This window comes from Carassius auratus, unplaced genomic scaffold, assembly GCF_003368295.1.
Source record: "Carassius auratus strain Wakin unplaced genomic scaffold, ASM336829v1 scaf_tig00016667, whole genome shotgun sequence".
NCBI classification, from domain to species: domain Eukaryota; kingdom Metazoa; phylum Chordata; class Actinopteri; order Cypriniformes; family Cyprinidae; genus Carassius; species Carassius auratus.
This window is the reverse complement of record NW_020524700.1, coordinates 234,061-249,354: the sequence shown is the minus strand read 5'-3', so window position 1 is coordinate 249,354 and position 15,294 is coordinate 234,061. Positions and strand designations below refer to the sequence as shown.

General features: G+C 38.6%; 1 pseudogene; it reads left to right on the top strand.

Annotated features, from left to right (window-relative positions):
• Nucleotides 1–1,110: 1,110 nt before the first annotated feature.
• Nucleotides 1,111–15,294, top strand: part of LOC113075287 (zinc finger protein 721-like) — an 85,219-nt pseudogene continuing 71,035 nt past the window's right edge.

The following is a 15,294-nucleotide window of genomic DNA, read 5'->3' as shown; positions in this document are numbered from 1 at the left end:
TAAATAACAAAACACCTGAATAATATATTCAGAATCAAAAACTAAAGTGGCTTCTGCATCATAAAAGCTGTTGTGTTGAGCCCTTAAAAATGTTCCTTTCACAGCTTAAGTATGAAAACTATCAATAATGGACAACATCACACAAAACATTTTGAAATAAATCAATGAAAGCAATCTGAATTATTCAGAATACATTTCGTGACACATACATATGTATATAAATGCTGTTTAAAAATGAAATCTATGTTCTGACTGAACCTATTGTTGTTCAGTTATTTATTATGGTATTATTCATATTTTACATATAATTTTATGCTATTATAAATCTATTATATCACATACTGGTATGTTATTGTACCGTTGTACTCGCTTTTCATATTATTCACTTTAAGTTGTACTACATATACTTTTTAATATAAAATATCACTTGTACTATATTTCTACTGTGCACTGTATCAGTGATATTTTCATTTTCACTGGATCCATAGCCTCATCAGTTACATGTTATTATTTGTTGTGGAGTTCATCTGTACGCTATAGTGCTATCAAAATGAAAAGCAGACTACAAGTGTGTCACTTTTTGATTTGTATTTACTTGTTTTATTAATTTTCTCAATGATAGTAAATTATTAGTGTTTAAAGATGTATTATTTAGATTTTATCCCAGTATTTCAAAGGGAATGAGCTGTGTTCTGACCTGAGACACAAGAAAGAGAGAGAGAGAAAAAAAGAAAGAAAAATGTTGGGACCGAACACAGAGAAAGCAATAAAACAACTACATATCATGTAATGTACATTCAAATTACATTACATGAATATGTCACAGTTATACTAAATTAACAGATTTGTAAACCGAAAAAAATCAACGAAATCAACAAGTGAGACAAATGTGAGCTTTCAATTAATAACTTTCCAAACCTAACTAAATAACTGGAGGCAAAGTTTTTTTTTAACTGCACGTAGATCACAAACCTCTGAAATCGGTTGATAAATGTGAACGTTATCGTGTTTTTATACAGTAAAATCCGCAGCTCCCCCGTTTACTTTGATTTGTTTTAAGGCAGTCTTGCCCTCACCAACATGGCGGACGCGTTGACGTATAGCGGCAACGGCTCAAAGCGGCCAATGAGGCGTCTAGGTATTTATATGTCTATGGGCCAGCCGCCCTTTCTTTTTTTGAAAGAGAGGTTCCATTCGTTTACATGCAGGGGGCGGGGTTTATGAGCTGAACTTCTCAGGACTCGGTTTTATGCCCCGGCACACAAGTCTGATTTTTGGCGCCTGGAACTCCTTAACCCGAGAGCTTTTTGGAAAGAGAGAAGGTTTTATATCAAAGTCTGTCCGTAATGCCAGGTAACGTACCTTTGTGCAAAGCGCTGTTATTTAAGTCTTCGCCTGATGAGGCACAAAGAGCTGCCGAAGCTTTAGACGTGGAGTCTTCTGAGGTCAGTTTTAACTGTTCACGGCATTTCGCCTATTTAAAGGGTTAGTTCACCCAGATAGCAAAATTGTGTAATTAATAACTCACCCTCATTTGAAAGTGCTTTCCATATTTGGATCAATATAGGCTACATTTGTGAACGCACATTTTCTGCAATGTCGCGCGTCAAGTCATGCTCCCGTGCGCGTCTTACAGACTGCCTCTTAAAGCCTTTTTCTGCGTCCGCGAGTCCGCTATGGACCGCTAGGTAGGCGTGACGTCTTCATCGGAGAGTGTGTGCCGAGGCTCTGAGCAGACGACCGCGCGGACAGGTGCGTTTGGTCAGTATGCTTCAAAAGCACAATTGCACATGTTCAGGCAGTGTGAAGAAGCCCATTGCCAATCCGTCATTAAAGAATATAAAGACAGCGATGTGCAATAATTCTGGGCAATTATTTGTTCACATGTATGTTTCAGTGCTGACCATCAGCGTGCGCTTTCGGAAGTATAAATGGAAGACGTCCACGTCCGCACTGGCCGTGTCTGCGTCCGGATCAGTGATGCGCAGGTTGATCCAAAATGAGCGAGTGTCTGCAGTCGCCCGCAGTTACGAGTCATTCAAAAATATTTTTAATGATATTCGGGTCGCAGTCGGTCGGGTCCTAGTACTAGGCACATTTTTGAAAAACATAGTCCTACACTTTATTGGCCGAATAACTGGCATGAAGATGACGCACGAGCTCAGTCTGCACGTAGAGAAGGAGACTGCATGGGGAGCAACAGTGCTGTTTTTGGTAAAACATGATTTTGACGACTTCATTAAGTTTTGTTTTATAGAAAACTCTTTTTAAAAGATTTTCGTTTTGTATAAATTGTATCTTAATTTTGACAAATGTTTTATCAATCAGTTTTCCGTATTTAATAAATAAAAAGCAAATATATAGCTGCTTGCTTGGTACATTTGAATAATGTCGGGTTGTAAATGGGTTCCGGCTTTTAAAAAGCTGTCAATCAAAATGTACTTGTCGGGCTCAGGCCGAAAGTTAGGCCCGATTACAACTATAATAGAAAATCGAATCGAAATAGAAATCGATTTGAAAGCTTGTGAATCGAAATCAAATCGATCTTGAACATCTGAATCAATACCCAGCCCTAATAACAACATTGTGGAACTAAATGAAAAGCCACTGCATTATCTATTTCTGTCTCTATATGGCTGCAGAAGTCGTCTAAGGCCTCTGGAACAGACTGTTTTTGTGCTGTTGAGCATGTAGCAAGTTTACACGTGGCAGAAATCAGAGTTTCGATGCAGCATTGTTCATAATTTCTTTGTCTGACAGCAAGTCCAAAAATTATGACTGCACAATTTGGCATGTTTATTGCATTATTATCATAATTAAAACAACTTACTCTAAGCAGCTATGCAATATGTTTACAAAAATCATTAATTTTTATGAATAATTTCATTTATTTATTTATTTTTGCCACTGCTATATGGCTGTTCACTGACTGTCCAACCGACCGTCAAACCATGCTGCAAAAACTAGTCACTTTTATGAGAATTGTGGGCTTTCCTGGAGTTGTTTGAGCCGTTGATGAAACTCATTTTCAAATCATTGCTCCAACAGTAAATGAGGAGACATACCAATAGAAAACAATTTCAAAACATCAGTTTTTTTTTTTGTTTATTTCATTTTAATAATTTTGCACAATGCAAAGCATTTAAAAAAATACATTTAAATAGCGTCTTAATGAAGTAATTTTATTTTAGTTGCATTAAATGATTGGTGTTGTGCTGCTGTGACTTCACGTGATCAGACTCTCCGTTGGCTGTTTCAGAGGCAGCCATTTTGGGTTGACATCATTGTTGTAGCCCTTAGTTTCTCAACACTTAAGTGTCACCTCAGTCAACACTTAAGAGTCAGTCTTAGACTTTACTGAAAGTTGCTTTTAGCTTCTTTATAAAAGTATCCTACTTTTAGAAAAGTCCTGCTTTTACTAAGAATTTTGACACTTAAGTCAAAGCTTAAGGCTATTCTTAAGAGCATTTCTGAGATGGTTTATGCATACGGGCCTGAATCAAAAGAGCTGTTAATTTTCAAATTTCAACATCGCCTATGATGATTTTAAAAAGCACATGTAGAAATGGCTGAAACTGAATTTTTTGAAAATCTGAATCAGTTGAACCCTTACATCGCAAAATGATTCACTGTTTCGAAGTGCTCCGATTGGATTGCATAATGTAAATCAAGTCATGCAGGTTTGTAAATATTTATTTTTTTCTTTTTGCAGATTTCTTTTTATATTATTATGTACAGAGGTTGGTAGTAACACGTTATATTTACTTCATTACATTTACTTAAGTACATTTTATGAGTAACTAATACTTTTGGAGTATATTAAAAAAATGGGTACGTTTACTTAAGTACGTTTCTAGTGAAAAAAATTTTACTTTTACTTCGTTACTGTGAGCCACGCTCTTCTCGTTACTTTACCTTAAGGTAATAGAAGTTATAAATGCTTCAGTTTATTCCAAAAGCATTGTCTACTTTTCTCTGGGCAATGAGCGATGCTCATTCGTGAATGATTCTTTTGAGTCAATTCTGTTCAAAAGCTTGATCAGACCAGTTGGCAAACCAGTGAATTGGTTCGTGAATCAGTTTGAATGATTCGTTCAGTTCCCTGCTGTGTGCTCTGAGCGTTTGAACCGGTTCACTCAGAGTTGTAACAAAGTTTAAGAACATCAAAAGCGTTGAAGACGTGGCTTTGGATCCTACGGTCAATTAAAAGCGAAACTGCTAAGACTATTGTTTGCTAGCGATGAATATTTTTATTAGTTGAACAGAACGTGTGCAATGCAGAGACAGTGCAGAAAGGGAAGAGGAGGAAATTAAGGACAACATTGGAGTCAGAAATTTAAAGGGGAAGGTACACACACATGCATATCAGGTACACGTTTGATCATTTTTGTGTAATTCTACATATGAATGGTAAATGGACTGCATTTATATAGCGCTTTCAACAGACCACATGGCCATCCAAAGCTCTTTACAATTTGCCTCACATTCACCCATTCACACACTCATTCACACACTCATTCACACACCGACTGCAGTGTCAGCCATTCAAGGCGCCATCCAGCTGGGGTCAGGTGTCACTTGGTCAGGTGGAGCCGGGGATTGAACCACCAACCTTCGGGTTTGTAGACAACCTACATGAACCACTGAGCCACTCCCGCCACAATACTTTCTGTACCCGATACACCTAGACACAATTATTACTGATATTTCCACATTTATACATTTGTTTACAGTTTGCAGAACAGATGGAAGAAGGTCTGTCAATGTGCATTTGGTTTATGTTCAGACATTCGGTTACTTCAGCCGTCGTGTGATGAGTTTTCTCTCTTCTCCGTGTCAGAGGTTATTTATACATATATAAGACATAATTAATATACTTTAAAATATAATTTATTTCAGTGATGCAAATCAGAATGATCCTTCAGTCATGATCCTTCAAAAAATCATTCTAATATATTGATTTATTACCAGTTCTGGAAACTGTTTTGCTGCTTAATATTTTTTGGAACCCTGTGACATTTTGTTTAGGATTATTTGATGGATAGAAAGCCAAGAAGAACAACACTGATAGTAAATCAACATATTGGAATGGTTTCTGGAGGATTTAGTAGTTGTAGTTTTTTTAACTGATACCTTTTTAATCTTTTAATCTAAACAGTGGTTAGTGTAGCAAAACCATGGTTAACTTGTGCTTACCATGATTTAACTGTAGTAACCATGTTTTTGGGGGTTAGTTTTCATAAGGGATATGTTTCCAAGTTAACAACAAAACAATCTGAAAATAAAAACCTTAAGGCGACACATATAATGAATGTAGAGATGGAGTTTTCACTGCTTCGGGATGAACAGAACTTTGGATCGTTTTCATATACTTGTTTAGATCAACTCAGAGTAAAGAAAATAGGTTTAGAGATGTATGTGAGATTTAGCTAACAGGAAACACAAATTGTTATATTTACATCTTTAAATCAGAAGGAAAAGTCACTTGAGATAAGATGAACATTTAAAAAAAATTGAGCAAAATGTCTCAAAACAGGTGAATGAACCTTCCTCAGTAGAGGCAAAAACCGCAACTCTGTCTGATGTCTGACTTACATTATAATTACGTCCATGAGCTTTTTGTGAAATTTGGATTAACTTAATGACAGTTAGGCTGTCTGATTATTAGCGAGTAGCTAAAATTACAAATATTTGAGCTGCATACATTGTTGTGTGCTGAGTTATTTGACCAGTTAAAGAATTACTTGTGTGTTAATAATATGCAACCATTACTCAGGAGTGTATGCAGTTAACATGGATCCCCTCTCAGTTCACAATGCTGTTTAAATTTCAGCTCCTCCCACAACAAGCACACCTTCAGTGAAGCTCCTTCCACAACAAGCACACCTTCAGTGAAGCTCCTCCCACAACAGTATCGCCTTCAGTGAAGCTCCTCCCACAACAGTATTGCCTTCAGTGAAGCTCCTCCCACTGCAGTTTATCAATAAATGCTGGAATATTCCCATCAGTCTACAAGTGAAGACGAGTATCAAAGCATCAGGAAGAAGTGAAATCTGCAGAGACAGAGTTTATTGAAGAACAGAGAGAACATGAGAGATCCAGAACCCTGCAGAATGAAACACACTGAAGACGAAACAGGTTGGTGTTTATTCTTGATTCTTCAGTGATTATGAACATTAAGAATATAGAGCTTCAAACAGTTGGTCATATTTTGATTCGTTCTGATAGGAAAGATATATAGAGCTGTTTAATAATATAGTTGAAGCAGCAAATAGTGAAGACCCCAATATACTTCAAACAAAATCAAAGAACGAACTGATATGATGTAATTTCGAACAAAATCAGGCCAAAACGAAGTTTGTTTTGAGTTCATTTTGACAGTTTGAAATGGCTCACCAAAGCAAACTTTCTAGGGGAGGTTTTTTTGACTCCCAAACACCTTTGAGTTTCTATTGGTCTGTGGCAGTTACGCAATCTGTGGAGGTGTTCTGAAACTCCACCTTCTTTGACGCGTGATTTTCCTCGGTTCGTTCCTCATTCTGCAGAGGTCATCAAGTAGTCAAGTCAAGTCAAGTCATTTTATTTGTATAGCACATTTAACCGAACAACAGTTGACCCAAAGTGCTTTACAAGTTAAAACAGGGAAGGCAGAAACAATATGCCATGACAATACATAAAAATGAGTACAAAACTCCTTGAATACACTAAAATAATTGAATAAAACATAAACATAAATTATAAGGCTGTAGAATATATAAAAAAATGTAAAAAATATTTTTTTTATAGAGAATTAAAAGCAAGAGAGTAAAAGTGTGTTTTCAGATTTGTCTTAAAATGTGTCTTGGGGATAGCAAGTAGCTGTTGGGTTGCAGACCTGAGTGGTCGGGCGGCAGAGTAAGTAGACAAAAGCTCAGAAATATACAAAGGGGCTTGACCTTGTAGAGCTTTAAAAACAAAAAGTAAGATTTTAAAATCAATTCTGAATTTCACTGGTAACCAGTGGAGCTCAGCTAAAACTGGGGTTATCTGCTCACACTTTTTGGTACCTGTGAGGAGTCTTGCATTCTGAACTAACTGAAGTCTATTTAAATTATGTTTGGTTAGACCTGTGTACAGAGAATTACAGTAGTCTAAGCGTGAGGAAACAAAAGCATGAATTACTGTTTCAAGATCTTTCTTGGATAAAAAGTGCGTCATCTTAGCTACTGTTCTAAGCTGATAAAAACTACCTTTTTACAACAGAGCTAACTTGTTTATTAAAATTAAGAGAACTATCAAATATGACACCTAGATTCCTGACCAGATTCTGCAAGTTAGCCAAGGGCATTACTCCAGTGTTTTGAAGTGGTTGGGGATCCAAATAAAATCATCTCTGTTTTCTTGGTATTCAACTGGAGGAAATTTTCTGCCATCCATGATTTAATGTCTTCCAAGCAGCTAAAAATAGTTTTGATATCTGAAGTACAACCAGGGGAAATGGGTAAATACAATAATGTATCATCGGCATAGCAATGGTATCTTAAGTTGTGCTTTTCAAGGATGGAGCCAAAGGGCAGCATGTATAGGGAGAATAGCAGGGGACCAAGAACTGATCCTTGAGGGACACCATATTTAATCTCCACTGGAGGGGATGATTTAGCACCCAGTTTAACATAGAATGTTCTCTCTGTCAGGTATGATTTAAACCAGCGTAAGACAGGGCCCTGTAGTCCGACACTATTTTCCAGGCGATCAATAAGAATACCATGATCAATAGTGTCGAAGGCAGCGCTAAGATCAAGGAGGATAAGTAATGCACTTGATCCAGAGTCAATGGTAAGAAGAATGTCATTATAAACTTTAAGTAGTGCGGATTCTGTGCTGTGTAGAGCTCTGAAACAAGATTGGAATTTGTCCAATATGTTAAAATTAGTCGAGAAAGAGGAGATCTGCTTGAAAACTGCAAGAAGCAAGAAGGCTTAAGATGAGAAACTATCTCAGACAACTCAGGGGAAGACAGAGGAGTGAAATGCTGGAGAAAGCTGGTAGGACTGCAAGATGTAACTGAGATGCAACCCTGGGTTGTGATGCTAGATCTGATAAGGTCAATTTTTCGGATAAAATAATCAGAAAATTAATCACAAGTTAATGATGTATCAACTGTATTAGTCGGATTTAAAAATGTATCAATAGAGAGTAGAGCAACATCTCCTGAATACACTGATTGTCGAAAACCTGAGCTGCACAAATATACGTACGATCACTCACGGACAGACTTTAAGGGTGCTTTCACACTTGGTTCACTTGCCTGGTCCGGACCCGAGTTGCTCCCCCTACCCCCACTGGATTGTGTTCATATTATAATATTTGAGTCCGAACCGCGGTTTGTTTGCGTCATCAGCGCCAGCAGCTGTTTACCCCGTTGCTTGGTAATGACAGCGCAGGAGAAGGTGGCAAATGCAAAACATTACTCTGTGCACTTTTATGTATTACGTTTTTGAACTGTTCGTTTTGTTGATAAATCTTCGGTACATAACGGCACTTGCGTCTGTCTTACGAATTTACTGAAAATGCTCTAAAGAACGTTGAAGGCGAACATTAATGAGATGTACAGCTCTCTGCTTGCAGCGTGGCAGTCACGCTCATCAGGAAAGTGAGTGACACACACACACACAAACACACATTTTGGTACGATTGCGTTCACATGAGCAGCGAACCGTACCAGATTTCATATGAAGTGTACCCCAGACCACCGTTTTTAAGCGGACTCTGGTACGGTTCAGGGGTGCGCATCCGAGTACGGAAGACAGAGTTCACATCCAAACAAACCGAATTCTGACGTCAATCGACGTTTATTTGTAAAGCGCTTTACAAAACAAATCATTACAAAGCAACTTTACAGAAAATTATGTTTCTACAATATTTAGTAAAAGCTTATAAGTGGTGACTGTCAGTTTGTGCATGTATGACAGGATTTGTAGAAAAATGTATACAAGTCGTAGTCAAACAGATGATGAACATTATTAATATTAATAATTTAATATATGATTCACTCACACTTGTAGCAATATTTGTTAGTTCTGTTGTTGATTCAGGGTTAGCATCATCTGAAGTCCTCTGATGGTCAGCATCATCTCTTCTCGGGTGTTCTATCCTAGGAACTACCAAAAGTCCAGCGTTTTGTGACCTTAGGGAGCGTGATGGATTGTAACGTGGTAGAAGGCTAGTTTGGTACGCAGGAGCTAAACCATTTAGGGCCTTATAGGTAAGTAATGATAATTTGTAACTGATACGGAACTTAATAGGTAGCCAGTGCAGAGACTGTAAAATTGGGCTAATATGATCATATTTTCTTGACCTTGTAAGGACTCTAGCCACTGCATTTTGGACAAGTTGCTGTCTAATATAACACCCAGATGTTTGACTGTAGAGGAAGTAACAGTACATCCATCTAGTTGCAAATTATAATCTACAAGATTCTGTGTAGTGTTTTTTGGTCCAATAATTAATATCTCTGTCTTATCCGAATTTAATTGGAGAAAAATTATTGGTCCTCCAATCTTTTACATTTTTAACACACTCTGTTAGCTTAGATAATTTTGAGGCTTCATCTGGTCTCGTTGAGATATATAGCTGAGTATCATCAGCATAACAGTGGAAGCTAATTCCGTGTTTTCTAATAATATTACCAAGGGGCAACATGTATACTGAAAATAGAAGGGGACCTAGGACGGATCCTTGTGGCACTCCATATTTTACTGATGATAAACGAGATGACTCCCCATTTGAGTAAACAAAATGGTAGCGATCGGACAGGTAGGATCTAAACCATCTTAGAGCCTGCCCTTGAATACCGGTATAGTTTTGTAATCGATCTATGAGTATGTCATGATCTATGGTGTCGAACGCTGCACTAAGATCAAGTAAAACTAGAAATGAGATGCAGCCTTGATCTGATGCAAGAAGCAGGTCATTTGTAATAAGTGCAGTTTCTGTGCAATGGTGGGGCCTGAAACCTGACTGAAATTCTTCATACAGATCATTTTTGTGCAGGAAGGTGCTCAATTGAGCAGACACAACTTTTTCTAAAATTTTATGAATGGAAGATTTGAAATAGGCCTATAATTTGCCAGTTCACTAGGATCTAGTTTTGGTTTATTAATAAGAGGCTTAATAACCGCCAGCTTGAATGGTTTTGGGACGTGACCTAAAGATAACGACGAGTTAATAATATTGAGGAGCGGTTCTTCGGCTACAGGTAACAACTCTTCCAGTAATTTAGTGGGTACAGGATCTAATAAACATGTTGTAGGTTTAGATACAGTGATAAGTTTATTTAGCTCTTCCTGTCCTATATTTGTAAAGCACTGCAGTTTATCTTTGGGTGCGATGGATGAAACTGAAGTGTTAGACGCTGTAGAATCTACATTCGCTATTGAATTTCTAATGTTATCTATTTTATCAGTGAAGAAATTCATAAAGTCATTACTATTTGACGTTGGTGGAATATTTGAATCAGGTGGTGTCTGGTAATTTGTTAATTTAGCCACTGTGCTAAATAAAAACCTAGGATTGTTTTGGTTATTTTCTATGAGTTTGTGGATATGCTCTGCCCTAGCAGTTTTTAGAGCCTGTCTATAGTTGGACATACTGTATTTCCATGCAACTCTAAAAACTTCCAAGTTAGTTTTTCTCCATTTGCGTTCAAGACTACGAGTTACTTTCTTGAGAGAGTGAGTATTACTGCTATACCATGGCACAGTACGTTTTTCTCTAACTTTTTTCAATTTGATGGGGGCAACAGCTTCTAATGTATTAGAGAAAATAGTGCCCATGTTGTCAGTCATTTCGTCTAATTCATGTGTATTTTTGGGTACAAATAGCAGTTGAGACAGATCAGGCAGGTTATTTGCGAATCTGTCTTTGGTGGCTGGAACAATAGTTCTGCCCAGACGGTAACGCTGAGACATATAGTTAATATCAGTGATATGCAGCATGCACGACACAAGGAAATGGTCTGTAATATCATCACATTGAGGTACAATATCTATAGCAGTAAGATCGATTCCATGTGTTTCAATGTTAAGTCAATGCAAATGCGCGTTTACGCACGTCTGGAGTTCTCCCGGCGCGAATAAGGCGTTTGGCGCGGCATGGAAGATGCGAATTCGCCTCATTCGCGCGTCTAGTTCGCGCGAATGATGCTAATTGAGCGTCTGGCTTGATAGGCGCATTACGCGCGAATTGTGCTTTTGTGCATTTATGTGTTTGACGTGAATTCGCGTCCGCCGCCCGAGTTGAAAAATTTGAACTTTGGTGTCAATTTGCGCCACGTTAACCAATCAGGAGCCTGCTCAGGAGTCACTCATTCAACATGGAGGAACGACTGATGTTGTCATTGAGCAGTCAACCGGAGCTTTATGACACAAGTATCACACAGAAGTTCATATTTCAGGAATAAAAAGGACCTCGCTTGGAAGAGTCAGGGTATCCGTGGGGTCTTAAAGTATTAAAAGGTGATAAATAAATTTTGGGAAAATTAAGACCCTTAAAAAGTATTAAAAAGTCTTATCACGGCTTTATAAAGTCTTAAATTTTGAAAGTATTTTTTCTGAATGAGCTGTCCAACAGTTTGAGTCCCAAAAACATTGTGAAAGTGTGTGAATTTAGTAATTTTTATAAAAAGAAATGAACCGGTAAATAAACTAGGCTATTGTGGGTTTGTTCGTAAATTGCATTTGTATTACAACGCACCGAAATGTTTTAGGATGGTGAAAGCATTAACAGAATGGGCAAGTGCAAATTTGCAGCGTCCTGGCTGGAAATGCCGGAATTTAAAGAGTGGCTGCAGCCAGTCGAGGGGAATATCAACGAGGCATATTGTACATTATGCAAGAAAAAAATAAGTATTGTGTCAATGGGCATTAACTCGTTAAAGTCCCACATGTGTTGTGCTAGCCACAAAGCCGCTGTTAGCCGCAGAGAGCTGCAGCTCTCCATTGCTAGCTTCTGTGGTAATCGCGTTGCACCACCACAACCTAGTGCCAACGTCGTTACACCACCGGCAGTCGCACCTGAAGCTACAGCTACGACCCGTCTATCTCTGCTTCATCATCTTCTGCAGCCGACATCAGAGTGGCTCTGGGCGGCACAGCAACACTGCGTGCTGAGGTGTTGTGGTGTCTCCACAAAACGGAGAAACACCATTCACTGAACTCAAACGAAAACGTGGCTGGAGTTTTCAAGGGTATGTTTCCAGATTCGGATATAGCAAAATCGTTCACTTGTGGCAAGAACAAAACTGGATACATCATACGATTTGGGTTAGCACCACACTTCAAGCAGGAGCTCATCAACACCATCAACAAGGCTGGCCAGTTTGTTTTAATGTTTGACAAGTCGCTCAACCAGTCAACAAAAACTAAACAACTTGATGTCCACATTCAATTCTGGGAAGATGACCATGTCCAATCTAGGTACCTCCTGCTTAGTTCTATGTACTATATTTTTATTTATTTCATTTTCAACCTGTTATGTGTTTTGAGGAGTGTCATATTAATAAAGATATGTTCTGGCTAGGTACCTTGGCTCTCAATTCTTGTGACACGGAAAAGCTGTCGACCTGATATGTGACAAGATCGGTGTCTGTGGGGGTGTTTTGAAGGTACCTCTTACAAAGGAGCTCATGGCTTTAGTAGCCTGTGCAAGGTCAAGGTACAGGAGTTACCCTGAAGATGCACGGAAGAAGAAACCGAGTTCCACACAGGACCTCAAAAGAAAAGCAATGCAAGAGGAAATAGAAGACCTGAAACGGAAACGAACGTTCTGACAGAGATGTGCGACTCCCTCCAAACAGATGCTGATAAGTTAGCCGAGCAGGCAGAGGGGAAATCTGGGACATTAATGGCACAACTGATCACGAAGTTCAACATCCTCAGAAGACGTAGTAAAGAAAAATGGAACGGATTGGTCCAAACTGAGAAGCTGCTGGAAACAAAATCAGAAGAACTGAGGCACATGTCAGCATGATTGTTGTTGAGGGTGGAGCAAAGTTTTGTTTTGCTTTTTAATAAACTTTGCTTTGATTTACTATCCCAGCCTATTTGATTTTTTTTTTTTTGTATCAGAGTGGTCTATAGTCTTTATCACAAACTTAAACTGTTTCGTTAAAAGTATCACTGATGTAAATGGTTACACCTTGAAGTGGCGGTGAGGTATTAAAAAATATTGAGAAGGTCTTGGAAAAAGTCTTGAAAAGGTATTAAAATTAACTTCAAGATTTCTGCATATACCCTGAAGAGTGTGTTGTAATACACATTTAACTTTTGAGTCACGTACACGTTTATCGAACCGCAGCCTTCCCGTTGTTTTTTTACAACTATTTTGCCCCTAATATAGCCCTACAGCTACTTTTCGCTAACAAGATTATGCGTTTATTCAGAGGATGTGTGCAGGAAAAAGTGGAGAAGACCCGAGTGCTCGATCAACATGACAGTGTTACATTAAGCAGAAGTATTTCAAAAGAGTTAAACCTGTATCCTGTTTTCTGGGTAACATTGAGAATATCACTATATATTGTTGCAACACCTCCTCCATGACCAGTCTGACGGGGCTCATGCTTATAACAGTAGTTTGGTGGAGTAGACTCATTTAGACCAAAATAATCATTTGGTTTTAGCCAGGTTTCAGTCAAGCAGAGTAAATCAAAACTATTATCTGTGATAATTTCATTTACAATAACTGCTTTGGGTGTGAGTGATCTAATATTTATGAGCCCAAACTTTAAAGATTATTTTTGTTCATTTCCTTTGCATGTTTCTGGTTTAATCACGATACGATTTTTTCTAGAGCCTACATTAAATTTATATTTTGACCTCACTATTCGGGGAACAGACACAGTCTTAAAGGTGCAATCAGTAATGTTTGCCAAAAAAAATCAAGTCATACATACACACATTCCGTAACAGATGGGGGCAGTATGCCTCAATAAAGTGAATTGGTCTACTCTAGAGTAACAAACGAGAAACGGCATAGTCTCTATGCTCCGCCCCTACTTTCACAACAACACTACAGCCATAGCCGAAGCCTGACTGTGCGTTCACAACGCCGGCGTCTAGAGCGTCAAAAATCGCTCTTGCCGCTCTGCTCACGACGCTGCAGAAAGATTTGTGAGCGTTCAGACGCTCTAACGTAGATCGAATGCTTATTTTGTATTTAAAGCAGCCGCAAAGCAAACAAGCTTGTTGATCTCGTGCAGACTAACCACAAGGAGTTATAACCTAATTAAATATTTTTGTGGACGAAATATTAGGATCCTTTACTTAAAATGAACAATCTCATACACCTTGGTCCACGTATCACTTTTAATTTATTTTTTTTATGTCCCTGTAGGCAAACAGGGACACATCATAGATTAATACAAACGCTTTATTCTGCTTGAGAACTAATGTGCCAACTCTCAAGCATTCACCGTGAGACACACGGAATTGACCCTTTTCACACGCTTTCACGCCACACATCAATTTTTTCACGCACAGAAAAACCACGAAGCAAAGAGGACACGGAGACCAACAGACTAGACAGAGCAGGTTAGTTATGATAATAGGGCTGTGCAAAAAATCGAATGCGATTTTCATGCACCTCTCATCAGTAAAGACGCTCCTGTAATTAGAAGTATATCTCCAGCCTGTGCGTTCAGATCAGGGTTGCCAGGTTTTCACAACAAATCCTGCCCAGTTGCTTCTTAAAACTAGTCCAAAACTAGCCCAATCGCGTTTCCGGGAGTTTCCCCGATAAAAATTGCTGCCCGGATTAAAATATAAATTTTTGGGAAGGGTTTCCCTGGTAAAATTAGCATTTTATGGGCTAAATATCACATTATTGGTATTGGGATTGCTTCAAACCGCGAACATGAAAAACAACCGCAGACTTGGCAACACTGGTTCAGGTGGAGCGGCAGTAACTGCACAGAGCCTTAGTCTACCGACAACTAACACAAAATCGCTTTCAAAATCGACAAAGAATCGCCTGCGATTTTAACATCGATGTTGTGTAGATTGTCAGTGAATTACGGCTCTGTGTAGTAAATGCCAACCAGTGTTGCCAAGTCTGTGGCAGTTGTTTTTCATGTCCGCTGGTCACAGCGACCCCAATACAAATAACGTGATATTTAGCCCCTAAAATGCGAATTATACCAAGACAACCCTGCTAAAAAAAACTATATTTTAACCCCGGGAAGCAATGTTTTATCGGGGAATCTTCTGGAAGCGAGATTGGGCTAGTTTTGAGAAGCAACTGGGCAGGATTTGTTGTGAA